This window comes from Danio rerio, chromosome 3 (genome assembly GCF_052040795.2).
Source record: "Danio rerio strain M-AB ecotype USA chromosome 3, GRCz13ab, whole genome shotgun sequence".
Lineage (NCBI taxonomy): Eukaryota > Metazoa > Chordata > Actinopteri > Cypriniformes > Danionidae > Danio > Danio rerio.
Window position 1 is genome coordinate 57,560,982 of NC_141023.1, and position 13,805 is coordinate 57,574,786.

At 38.3% G+C, this 13,805-nt stretch overlaps 1 long non-coding RNA gene across 1 annotated transcript; it reads left to right on the top strand.

Annotated features, from left to right (window-relative positions):
* The first annotated feature begins 851 nt into the window (after positions 1 to 851).
* LOC147836937 (uncharacterized) lies at positions 852 to 3,796 on the top strand. Its single transcript, XR_015481547.2, has 2 exons — positions 852 to 3,314; positions 3,507 to 3,796. It is a non-coding gene; the product is annotated as an uncharacterized LOC147836937 (long non-coding RNA).
* Positions 3,797 to 13,805: the final 10,009 nt, after the last annotated feature.

A 13,805-nucleotide genomic window follows, 5' to 3' on the forward strand; every position in this document is an offset into this window, starting at 1 on the left:
ACTAAAATTTGGATTTTGTAACAGTAAACAATGTTTTTTGTTATACGGTCTGGTTTTGTGGTGGCTGTACTTTACAATTAAATAAATATATTCTTAATTCAAGTGATGAAAGATTTAGCTACTGTAAGTTTCACGATTACTAGCGATCGTATTCCATTAGATCGCTGGTTCTCACTCACCATACTTATGGACTACAATTCCCGGACTACATATCCGTACATGCACTTCGCCCAGACACACATGCTTCCTCATCTAGACTGATTACATTCACACCACCTGAGGATTGTCAGAGACTGATTGCACACACTATTTAAGCCACACACTCACCCATTTAGTTTGCCGAGTCTTGTTTATCGGTAGATGACATTACAATGCGTTATTCCTTGTCTTGTTTCCCCATGTTTTACCTAGCCTTGTACTCTTGTTCTCCCCGCCTGCCTTTTGACCTCTCGGCTGTTCAGTGATTATGATATTGGACTGCCTACACATGCCCCTTTGCACCTGTATTGACCATTGCTTGCCTGACGACGAATAAACCTGCATATTGGATCTTACCCTAGCTGTATGTGTCATCTCCCAGTGGTTACAGAAAGTTAACACCTGCTTGATATAAATGCTTGAAAATGATTTAGTTGAAAACATCCATTATAAACTTAAAAGTAATCAGATGTAATCAATTACTTTACTTTTACATTTACATTACATTTACATTTAGTCATTTAGCAGACGCTTTTATCCAAAGCGACTTACAAATGAGGGACAAGGAAGCAACTTACACAACTAAGAGCAACAATGAATAAGCGCTATAGGCAAGTTTCAGGTCTAAGAAGGAAAGTATTAGTATTTTTTTTTTGGGTACAGTTAGTGTGATATTCAGAGAGGCAATTGCAGATTAGGAAGTGAAGTGGAGACTAAATAGTTGAGTTTTTAGTCGTTTCTTGAAAGTAGCGAGTGACTCTGCTGTTCTGATGCAGTTAGGGAGTTCATTTCACCAACTGGGCAGATTGAGCGTTCGCATTCGCGAAAGTGATTTCTTCCCTCTTTGGGATGGAACCACGAGGCGACGTTCATTCACAGAAAGCAAGTTTCTGGAGGGCACATAGATCTGCAGAAGTGAGAGCAGATAAGAAGGAGCAAGGCCAGAAGTCGCTTTGTAGGCAAACATCAGAGCTTTGAACTTGATGCGAGCAGCAACTGGCAGCCAGTGCAAACGGACTAGCAGCGGAGTGACATGTGCTCTTTTAGGTTCATTGAAGACCACTCGTGCTGCTGCGTTCTGGAGCAGTTGAAGAGGCTTGATAGAGTTAGCTGGAAGCCCAGCTAGTAGAGAGTTGCAGTAATCCAGTTTGGAGAGAACAAGAGCTTGAACAAGGAGTTGAGCTGCATGTTGAAATAAGAAGGGTCGGATCTTTCTGATGTTATAGAGTGCGAATCTGCACGATCGAGCAGTTCTAGTAATGTGGTCAGAGAAGTTTAGTTGGTCATCAATCGTTACTCCAAGGCTTTTCACCATTTTGGATGCAGTAATGGTTGCCCCATCCATCTGGATTGAAAAGGTATGGTGTATTGTCGGGTTGGCAGAAACTACAAGCATTTCCGTTTTTGCGAGTTATAAAGTTTCAGACAAAAAACGTTTTATAAAGAAAACGAGTTTTATTAAGTAATCGAAAAAGTTAGACTACTTATTACATTTTTAAATATTGTAATTTGTAATCTGTAATCTATTACATTTCCAAAGTAACCTCCCCAACACTGCTAATACTCTAAACGTTTTATCAACATAAACACAAATGATAAATGTGTATATGACTCAATAAATATAAGTTTACAGTAATCAAACAATTCGGTTTCAAATCTTAAATGGATTGCCACAATCAGTTTCCTCAAACAGCTTATGTTAACTTAAGTTATCAAGTTTTACAGTGTAGGGAATATGTAAACGAGAGTATAGGGGGTATTTTCAGAATACTGAAATGCAACCCCAGAGTTTTAAAACTGAAACAGAGTCTTTAGCGTTTTTAAAACACTCCATTTTCACAGTTCGAAGATGCTAGAGTATTATTGATGCCAGGTGTATCTGTAACAAAAAGTATGTGTTTTAAAACGAAAACTCACTAGTGTAAACAGCCTGAAAGGTGAAACATTTGCACCCCTGACAGCGCATTGCTTTGAGTAAAGCAGCTTACATTATAAAACATTAAAAACTGTCAATGATGCTTTCAACATGAATGATATAGCTTAAATAAAACAGCTCTCTATGGTTTGTGTTTCTGCTTGAGGACGTTTGAACTTGAATAGAGTAATTTATCCAAAGTGAATTCCCATGTCAAAGAAGGTCTTCAAAGATATTTACCAGCCACAGCAAACATCTCAGAAAGCTTCATTTTGTCGAGCTTCCTCAAACAAACTCAATGAACTTGGCCTGATTTGGATTTAAAACGATGTTCCTTCAGTTAGTTTCTAAATTATTACTTAAAGTTTATTGGGGTCTTTAAAAAAAAATCAATTCTGGGATACTTTGCTGGGATCCCACGGATTGAATAGACCACCGTATTGTGACTGTGTGTGCAAGGTTTTTCTCTGAAACACCAAACAATAAAGTGGCAGCACCGTATGGAGGATCTGCCCTTCAATCTCCTATCAACAGCACAAGAGCCAACCCAGGCTGATATTAATTCTGGTGCTCTCGAAAGTTTGGACAGCTGTTTCCACCCCCCTCAGAGAGAGAGAGAGAGGGAGAGAGAGAGAGGTGTAAAGAGGACAGACAAGAGGAAAGCAGGTTGTAATACGTTTTCATTCTCTTTCTTATCTCCCACGAGACACCACTTCGTAATTGCCCTCGTAATTGCATTTTTTCACTCGCATTGATTGGCGCTCCCAGCTCTAATTTCATTACATGCCGATTTGTGAAAGACAATAAAGCAGAAATATTTTGCAGCCAAACCACAGGTCATTTGTCTTTATAACCCCTTTGCTTGGACACGCTGCACTCCGCTAAAGCAATAAAGCCATTACAGGCCGCTTTAATAATATAAGGTTGCAGTGAAATCCACTTTGACGTCATTGAGAAGATGCGGCAGGTGTCTGCGGGTCAGACAGGTGGTTATGATGACCGGCTCAACTCTGAACGGTTTCAATAAGATGAAGACAAGTTCAGAGTGAGATCAGGTGGAATAAAAATGCCCTAAGCCCTGCAGCAGGCTAAGGAAGAAGAAGAAAATCGTGCTGGATGGAGGTTGATAGTTATCGTGCGAGAATAGCGTCGCTAGCCAAGCAGCCATAATAGGAATCCAGCGGCTCAGCCAAGCCATGCAGTAAGTGTGATTAAACCAGTAGCAGGACAAATAGAACATTTATAATCCGCCCGTGTCCGTCTCAGACAGCATTACGTCTATATTTCGCTCGCTCACAAACGGAGCAACAGCTGCATTAAATTTGCGAGCAGGCTCCATACTGTCGACTATTGAATTTCCCACACCCTGTTCTCTAATACTCTTCTCTCTCAGTGGGAAATCTGTTTTGTGATGGACTGCCTGGTTTCTCCCAGAGCCCCTTGAGTGTGCCATCTGTGCTCGTGCTGTTGTGGGAGTGTGCGTAGGTGTGCGAGGGCTGGAGAGACGGGCATAAACTAACCCACACCAACAACAGGGCACAGCACTATGTTTTCAACAGATTGACCAACACTTTCACATGGAGAAAGAGTCAGGACAAGGCAGAATTTGAAGACTTGTTTTCAAGTGTTGACGTTGTCAGTATGGCATTTGTAAAAAAATAAAATAAAAATCTTATAAATCAACCCGATGTACTATCTTCATAAATATTCCCGGTCTTGTGAATTATTCATGCTCACACATAATTCCAAAGAGAATCATACTTGTCATTGAAAGATTTTTTTAGCTCTGTGAAAAAAAACTTGAAACAAGCAAGTCATTTTTATTTTCAGCTCATCAGCTGCACTTCTAACACAATTTTCTTGATCCAATCAATTTCTAATTGATATTATATGTTTTATTGTATTATTAACAGACCTGTAGCCAGGGGATGGTTTAAGTGGTTTGAAAGACCCACCCCTCACTGATAAAGGTCCAGATTTTTTCCCATACATGAGCTCATTTATCCTATTTTGAATGCTATGCCAACATAAATTGTGAAAATAACTCATCGAAGAAAACTTAAAGGCTCCAACACACTGGGATGCTTTTCGTTTGCGTTTATCGTCAGCGTTTTAAGAGACGTTTTTCCGCAAGATGGCGTCCGTAAGGCATCAAGCTGAAGAGTATGCAAAATCACTCTTTTGACGTTAGATGGCGCTACAAAACTTTAAGTTTCTGACACCCACTTATAACACAGAAGAAGAAGAAGAGAGGAAATTCACACGCTTGTTGTTAAAGCGTCACGAAACACCAAAACACATTTTTTGAGCTGTTGACAGTCGTATATGTGTCCCACACTGCTAAAAACACTATTAGGACACCTATATTTCACTAAAAAGTGTAAATTGGTTGTTTTTGCGTCATTTCAAGCAAATTCGTACTTCCGGTTTGAAACGAATTTTTGAACCAACGTCACGGTCATGACATAATAGCGTTGTATTCCAGCGTGCAGACTGGACGTCTGTACCAGAGTGTGTCTTATTACGTCTTACAGTGTGATGCATTAATGCATGAGTAAGACTTGGTTCAAACCAATCAGCGCGGTCTATTGTGCAATTTCATTTCTATTCATTACTTTCACAGTGTTTAGACGGCAGAGACGCCACGTTGTGTTGGCAAAACAAGCGTGAAGTGTTGCTTTTATAGTTTGCTGCAGTTAAGTTTCGTTTTCATTTTCTCTCTGTGAGAGCTCAGACTCACGCAATGGATTAACAGTGTACGCGGCGCTCGACAACAATAACTTACGTGTCTAAGGAGGATTGTTGTTTACCTGGGAGCTCTTCTCATCTGCAAACGCTGAGATGCGGATTCGCTTTAGTCTCCTCTTAATAAAGACGCGGCTCTTGTTGCTGGTGATTGTCCTGTCTCTACAGATTTGGTAAGTGAGCGACCAGTGCTAAACCAGTTGTTTATTCAGTTTGTTTGTATCGAACAAACTATTGCACCCAGTGTAAACATGTTAGCAACACAACAAAACTTTAACCTCGTGTAGGGTTTTTATCACATTTAGTGACCGGAATAACACACGCGTCTTTCTGATGCTACCTGCCGTGTGCAAGTTTCCGGGAAATGCTGAGGGTTTTTTTTCTCTCATTCGCCGTGCGGTATCAAACATTGCATGAAAAATACACTCTTAGAGCAGTTCCTCGAATCAAATATCTCGTTTGTCGCAAGGGAGATGACTGAATTCCCTGAATGAAAGAGCCAAACTGCAGTTAAAGTCCACCATTTAATAATTTGGCAAATAATTCGACTACAGATGTCCACAGATGTGTGTGTCTGTGTGTATTTTGATTTTGAAACTCGCGCGTGCCCAAATAGACACTCCTACACCATCCCACTTTTCTTCCTCCTACACTGGACACGCCCACTTTTCTGACTTTTTCTAAAGTAGAGGTGTGAAAACACCCTGCTGAAACGAGGAGGTTTCATGGCCCTTTAAAGTTACTGGTGACTCAAACAAGCATGGATGGTTCAAGCAGCAGCTCCAGCTCTAGCGATCAAGACATGATAATTGTGAAAAAAGTTTTGCACTTGAGCACGTAAACAAAAGTGCCAATCTGATTGGTGGAGAAGGTTTTGATGGGGTTCGTCAAAACAAAAAAACAGCATGAGGCTAATTTTTTTAAAAATGACGCTTTTGCGCCTGCCGTTTTGCACGTTAATGTGCATGATCACATTGACGCCCTTTGTTCAGTCACGAGGCGTTAAACATCGACGGAAAACGAGCCTTAAGAACGAGAAGAAGTGAAGTCATCTTTCACTACTGACCTACTGAATTTAACAACAGTTAAATTCATTTTACAAGTAACTTTTATTCAAAATCGTGGACCTTATTCTTGAAAGAATAAATAACAAATAAAAAGGTGTAAAGCACCAAAAGTTAATTTTAAAGCTTATAAAAAAATGTTAATTCGAAAAACAAATTTGGCTATTGTTTGTTTATCATTAATTTTCAAATGTTCATTTTACAAGAGAGGCTAGAAAGATCTGAAAGCTCTACATTATTATTATTATTATTATTATTATTATTATTATTATTATTATTGTTGTTGTTATTATTTTATTTATTATATATACATATATATTTTTTTTTTCTTTTTTTTTTCATTATTATTCAAGTGGCCAAATTCTGACAGGAAAGTTGAATGTGCTGGCCAGTATTTGCCTAATAAATAACAATTTACATTCCCTTTAAATCAGTTTTTAATTTAAAGCTTTAACAGATTCCTTTTCCCTTAATGATATATTATGTGATATACTTGTATTTAAAAAAAATGTATTAATAAGTTTATATATATAGAAATGTTTTTTTGTGCATCAAAAAGTGTGGTTATTTTGGTCATCCGACAAGCTAATCCATCAATGTTTTTGAAGTGTTTCATTCAGGTTTCAGGGCTTATCACACTACAGAAACCGCATTAGTGAAAATAACCAACAATTAACTCTTAGCTGCTGATCAAGAGTGTATCTCACTATTAGTTTTACTTGATCTTAGGGCCGCATTTGACACCATCAACCACATATCCTCATGAATTGCTTAAATTCCACAGGTGTCCAGGGACAGGCTCTTGGTTTAAGTCATACTTAGCTGACCGTTACCAGTTTGTGAATATTAATGGACAACCTTCAGAAGTCAGTCCAGTATAGTATGGGGTGCCCCAAGGATCAGTTTTAGGCCCATTGCTGTTTACAATATTTATGCCACCCCTGGGAGACATTATTAGAAGACGTGGGATCAGCTTAAACTGCTACGCAGATGATACTCAATTATATATTTCAGCTAAACCTGATGAGATGTCTGAACTGTCTTAAATTCAAAATATTGTTTCTTACCTATAAAGCTTTAAATAATCTAGCTCCTGTTTATCTAACCAACCTTCTGTCTCGCTACAATCCAACCCACTCTTTAAGATCTCAAAACTCAGGGCTTCTGGTAGCACCTAGAAAAGCAAAGTTGAGTAAAGGAGGTCGAGCCTTCTCATTTATGGTTCCTAAACTCTGAAATAACCTTCCTGATAATGTCCGAGGCTTAGACACACTCTCCCAATTCCAAACTAGATTAAAGACCTATCTTTTTACTAAAGCATACACTCAGTGCATCACTTAGCGGAATGATACTTGAATGTGCTCCACGCAGATTTCTGCACCTCGTTTATATACACTATGTACAGCACCTACCCTAATTATTTTCTTTATTCTCCATTTTCAATTGGGGGTGCTTATCCCAAGGCCATCAGACTATGCAGTGCCACTGATTCGATCCAAAGATCAGCGATGAGAGAATCTCAAGGTTGCCATATCCTGGACCAGGCCGTATCCTGAGCAGCTACTGTGGTGGTCATGGAGAAGTGAAAAGCATGATTTCTGTGACGCGCCAGGAACAGACGAGTCTTCGCTTAGGTCCAGCTTCCAGCCTCCGACACCTAGACTCCAGCTCTGCGCAAGAGGTTTGGCTAGAGGAGAAATGTTCGTGCCCAAATGAGCCTGGTTTCTCTTGGGTTTTTTTAATTCTTCACTTTCACCAATTGGTAAAGTTTTTTTTTTCCGTTGTTGCCACTGGCTTGCATGTTTTGGGATCTGTAGAGCTGTGCATCAATTGATTTGCTCTTCAGTATTTGGACTTTCAGTAGTGATTATTAAACCACCCCGAACTGAGCTAAACTGAACTAAACTTAAACTCTGAAAACTGAACTACACTATTTCAATTTTCTATGATCTTCTATGTAAAGCTGCTTTGACACAATCTACATTGTAAAAGAGCTATACAAATAAAGGTCAATTGAATTAAATTGAATTAAAAAATAGTGCTTAAAATGTCACTAAAATGTATTTAAACCTCATAGTTAAATAGAAAATTAAGCGAATAAATGCAAAAAGGTCATTTTTTTAAAGAAAAAGAACCACTCCGTTCACCAAGCTGGCTACAGGCCGGTTCACAATACTGTATTACCATATTACTGTAAAATATCCATAAATCAGCAGTTTTTCTATACATGCACATGGTTTTATTTTTTTTATGCATTATGGGATCTTGATCTTTTTTTCTGCTGCAACAAGTTCTGTGAGCTATCCTGTATTTTTTTTTTACTTAACTCAACGCATTAAATGTCTTTTACATATATTTGGAATAAGCTTGTGAAAGTAATATGAAATGTAGACATATCTTTTGTGTTATTTAAGATGTAGAATGCAGGAAAACACACTGCATAGAGAGACACTGCAGCTAGTTTACAGCAGTTTGACTAATAAATATGCATTTTTAATTTAGCTAAATTGTTAAGCTGCCAAATAGCATTTACCGTTGTTTACAATCTTGTTTACAGCCTCGCTACAACACTATGCATGTCATTTTAACAAATAAAAAATATTGCACAGCTTCTGCTTCTGTGTTGTGAATGTTTCCCTTTGCATTCAACATTGAGCGTATTACATTGAGAGATTTTGTTTATGGTCACACAGCTAAAGTTTAAAATATGATATTGAAGTAGACCATCCCTTTTACAGATCTTTACATTGTATTATTCATATACGGCATAGCAAAAAGTGGTAAAACTGAACCTTGTTTTTATTGATAGTGATGAACAGGATGTGTTTTGATGAGCAGGGACAAAGGAAACTTTTTGATTGACAGATTTTCTGATTCTCTAAAAATGTAGGTATGCTAACTGCTGACACTTTCTACATACAGCATACAGTAAACAGGTGTCCCATGATGCTTAAGAGCTGACAAAAAATAAAAAAAAACGAATAAAAAAATAAAAAAATGGTTTTCTGTGAAAGTATAACAGATGCTGAAAATGTAAATACAAAATAACCCAGGATCACCACCTGTCATACTTTTTTTTCTTTTTTATTCATTATTTAGTAATGCATCAGTGCAGATCTGACAAGCGTATTATTCAACCATGTTGTCCAGGTTTTCAAAAAAAAATTTTCTACAATTTATATTCTTAGATTATATAAAATTAGTGCTTCTTTCTGCAGTGATAGTGTTCCTTCAACATCCACATCAAAGTTCCTGGAAGCAAAGAAGGTCCTGGTCAAGGTGCTCCAGGATTGGCTAGCCCAGTCACCAGACATGAACATTATTGAGAATGTCTGGGGCAAGATGAAAGAAGAGACATTGAAGATGAATCCAAATAATCTTGATGAACTCTGGAAGTCCTGCAAGAACATTTTCTTTGCCATTCTAGATGACTTTATTAATAAATTATTTGTATCATTGTGAGATGTATGAATGCAGTGCTCCAAGCTCATGAGAGTCATACACAATATGAATTATTTTTCCACTGCACCATGACTTTATATTCTATACTGTACATTATTTCTGTTAAGTGTCAATACTTTTGTCTAAATAAGAGTAATCTGGAGGCATTTGCCTTTCATATAAACCACTTCTTATACCAAATGATCAACCTATTTTTTGTTACTAAAACTTTGATAGACAACAAAACTTTTGTCAGGTAGTGTAAACTGCGTAAAACATGACAAAGTAGTTGACAGTTCCTTTTACTGTGACAAACCATTGATAAATGAGGAATATGCAAAGGGGAAATGAATAAAAGAATGAATGAATAAATGAAAAAAACAAATGAATAAATGCTGTATGAATTTGTAAAGTTTAGCCACTTTTCTGACAATAAATAAAATAGTTACTTTTCTTTAGTGATTGGGCTGCAAAATACACATTTATTATTCATTTTATTTTGGTAAAATAATAAATTCATTCATTTCAGATGTCAACATCTATGCCACACTGTTAAACCCAACAGTTAACTTTATCAAGTGAAATGAGTAGAGTTAACTCAAAATTTACTGAAAGTTAATTTTACTCATTTGAAACGAGTTTTGATCTCAGGGTTGAAGGTAAGGAGTTCATTAAATACCTTATTTCTTCAACTTAAATAAAGTTCACAGTACTCATATTAGCTTTTAAACTCAAATGGTTTGTAGCAATCGGTTTCCTCAAACAGTTTGAGTTGCCTTAACTTATTGGGGTTTACAGTACTCAGTTTGAGTTTGGTTTGAGTTCTCTTCATGTTTAGGGTTTTACTGTGCTCAAATTGCTTTGTTTACTCACATAGATTAAGTTAACAGTACACATTGGGCTTAGTTTTTGAACTTAAAGGGCCATGAAACCCCCTTGTTTCAGCAGGGTGTTTTCACACCTCTACTTTGGAAAAAGTCAGAAAAGTGGGCGTGTCCAGCTCTGTTTAGGGGGGAGTGTCGGAGGAAGAAAAGAGGCTTGGTGTGGGAGTGTCTATTTGGGCGCGCTGAATTTCAGAGTCAAAACACACACACACACACACACACAGTTTGGCTCTTTTATTCATGGAATTCATTCATCTCCCTCGCCACAAACAAGATATTTGATATCGAGGAACTGCTCTAAGCGTGTATTTTCATGCAATGTTTGATACCGCACGGCGAATGAGAGAAAAAAACTCAGCATTTCCCGGAAACTTAGATGCACTCGGCAGGTAGTGTCAGAAAGCCGCGTGTGTTATTCCGGTCACAAAATCCTACATGAGGTTATAGTTTGGTTTGTAAAGCTAACTTGTTTACACTCGGTGCAATAGTTTGTTCGATACGAATAAAATACGAACTGAATAAACAAAGAGCACTGGTCGCTCACTTACCAAATCTGTAGAGACAGGACAATCCACAGCAACTAGAGCCGCGTCTTTATTAAGAAAAGACTACAAGTGAATCCGGATCTCAGCATTTGCAGATGAGAACAGCTCTCAGGTAAACAATGATCCTCCTTAGACACGTAAGTTATTGTTGTCGAGCGTCGCGTACACTGTTAATCCACACGTGAGTCTGAGCTCTCACAGAGAGAAAATGAAAACAAAACATAACTGCAGCAAACTATAAAAGCAACACTTCACGGTTGTTTTGCCAACACAACATGGCGTCTCTGCCGTCTAAACACTGTGATAGTAATGAATATTAATGAAGTTGCACAATAGAGCACGCTGATTGGTTTGAACCAAGCTTTACTCATGCATTAATGCAACAGGCTGTAAGACAAAATAAGACACACTCTGGCACAGACGTCCAGTCTGCACGCTGGAATACAACGCTATTATGTCATGACCGTGACGCAGCTTCAAAAATTCGTTTCAAACCGGAAGTACGAATTTGCTTGAAATAACGCAAAAACAACCAATTTACACATTTTAGTGAAATATAGGTGTCCTAATAGTGTTTTTAGCAGTGTGGGACACATATACGACTGTCAACAGCTCAAAAAATGTGTTTTTGTGTTTCGTGACCCTTTAATTGGTTTGAGTTACCCTAACATTTGGGGTTTTACAGTGTAGTTAAATAAATGTATTTTGGTTGAAAACCTAACACAGTAATATTTATATTGTTTTCTGAAAAAAAACTATGAAGGATTTGTAAATTTCCATTCATAAATGTTTTGGCAATCATCAGTTATTAATTAAACGTTAAGTAATATCAGATTAATGTTAAATTCCAATTTCAATGTATTTAAGGTTTTTAATTCCCAGATCATACTTTTTTTGTGCACTTCATGTGTAATGCAAGATTTAAAGGAGTTTCCCATTGGTTTAAATAAGTGGTGCATCCAATAACAACATGATTTAAAACATCATAACATTTAACAAAGCATACACATATTGTGTTTGTATGTTGTCTAACATATATACAAATTACTGTTAAGAAAGTTTTAAAATTGGTTAAGCTGCAGACAGGCAGGGGTCAAACACCAGCAAATAAACAGTATAGTAGACAATCCAGAAGTGTAATCCAAAAATAGGCGAGAGGTTCAGGGCAGACAGCAAAGAATCAAACATGATAAACAGTCCGAAGTCAAAAACACTGGAAACAAGGAAAAACCACTTGCATAAGGACAGCAACAGCTTAACAATACTCAGCACATGTGTGTGGAACAGAGGGATTTAAAAAGCCCAAATAATCAATGATCACAAGTATAAAGCTGCAGTCACACTCGGCTTTTCCTACCATAGACTTCCATTCATACGCACGCGAATGCGTCAAACCGGAAACGCAGGGTCATGCGTCAAGTTTCGCAGATTGCTGCGGTGCAAAGTTCAAGCTTGGTGAACTCTGACCTGCAAAATCGCATCACTTGACTGCGTGAGACCAATCGGGGATCAAAACACAACCTCTCTGGACAGAAATTTAAAACATGGAGCAATTGCTAGCTTTTTTAATGTCTAGTAATTTTGTTTAATCCCGCCCCTTTTCGCAGCGCCACACGACAGAATATCGCATTCTCAAACTCTAATGTGACCACAGCTTTAGTTGTGTGTATGCAATCAGTCATGATCAGGAACCGGTTGTGTGTGGTGATTGGATGTTGCATTCCATAAATGGCAGATTTGTAGTCTGTAGCTGTAGTTGTAGCTGGTGATCATAACATTTACAATGAATTAAGGCACAACAAGTGTTTAGTTTGCCAATCTGATCTGAAGAAAAAACAAACTTGTCTAAAAGTTAAACATTTCTCTTCGCTGGCCAGTTATTTTTTAATGGACACTGTTCTTTTTTAAGAGCTTTCTACAAGTTTCAGTTTCAGTACCCACTAATACACGGTTTGATGTGCTGAAAATGAGACAGCGTGAAGCTCCTGATACTTTGGGACCTTTAACATTACTTAAAGTGAAGTTTCCGTCTGCAGGAAAAGTCTGAAGCTTCGAAACAAATGAGCGGCCTTTGTGAGAGCTCTCAGTGTTTCAGTGTGATTGAGTTGTTCTCTCTGCCGGAGGATTCGGAGCAGTCACAGTTCACCAGAAAGAGACTCTTTTCTCTCACACAAACCCGGAGATAAATGAGAGACCTGTTGGAGAGCAAATTAGAAAAGAAGACAGTCTGGACCACTACAGCCAAAGGCAGAGATAAGGAGAGAGGAATTCAAAGAGACGGCGAATGAGATAAAGTCGAAAAACAACACAACAACTAATTTGCCTTTGCAGAGAAATACAAATTCATAGAGGCCAATCTCTGGGGCATCCGAATTCATCCCGTATTCCTTTTGCATTTCTGCTGCTGCATAATAATGCAGGCGTAGCGAATACAGCTGTCCCCCAAGCCGTCACATAAATCTTTATTATGTCTATGGACTCAAAGTGTCAATTCGCCACGCACACCCCATACATAATACATCAAAATGTACATTAAAAGACAAGTACTTTACAAGCTCTGCTGGAATTTTCAACCATAACGGCCGTATTACCAAGAAGCTACATCAGGGTTGTGCTTACATGGCACATATCTGACACTCCGTTCCCAGAATGAAAGGTGTGTTTCCCACCATTATTTCTCCGATGCATTATGCTAAAGATTGTTTCCTAGCCGAACCAACAAAACACAGCTCAAGGGGCCGGAAAGGTAATAGGTGGTGACTCCTCGTCCAGAAATGCCTTGCGCACAAATTCATTAATATGTAAATTGGGGCGAGGCCACAATCACGACGCCTTACTGATCTTGTTATTAAATTAATTTCCTCCAAACAAGCTGCTGGCGCTGCTGAGCGAGTCAATGGAGATTCCTCTCGTCTGTGAATTTCAATGAGCCCTATCAATTTTGCATTCATCACAGCTAGCCGGTGTCACGGGGAGAACCGGGAGAACGGCACTGCGGTCTCCAGGCTGTCAT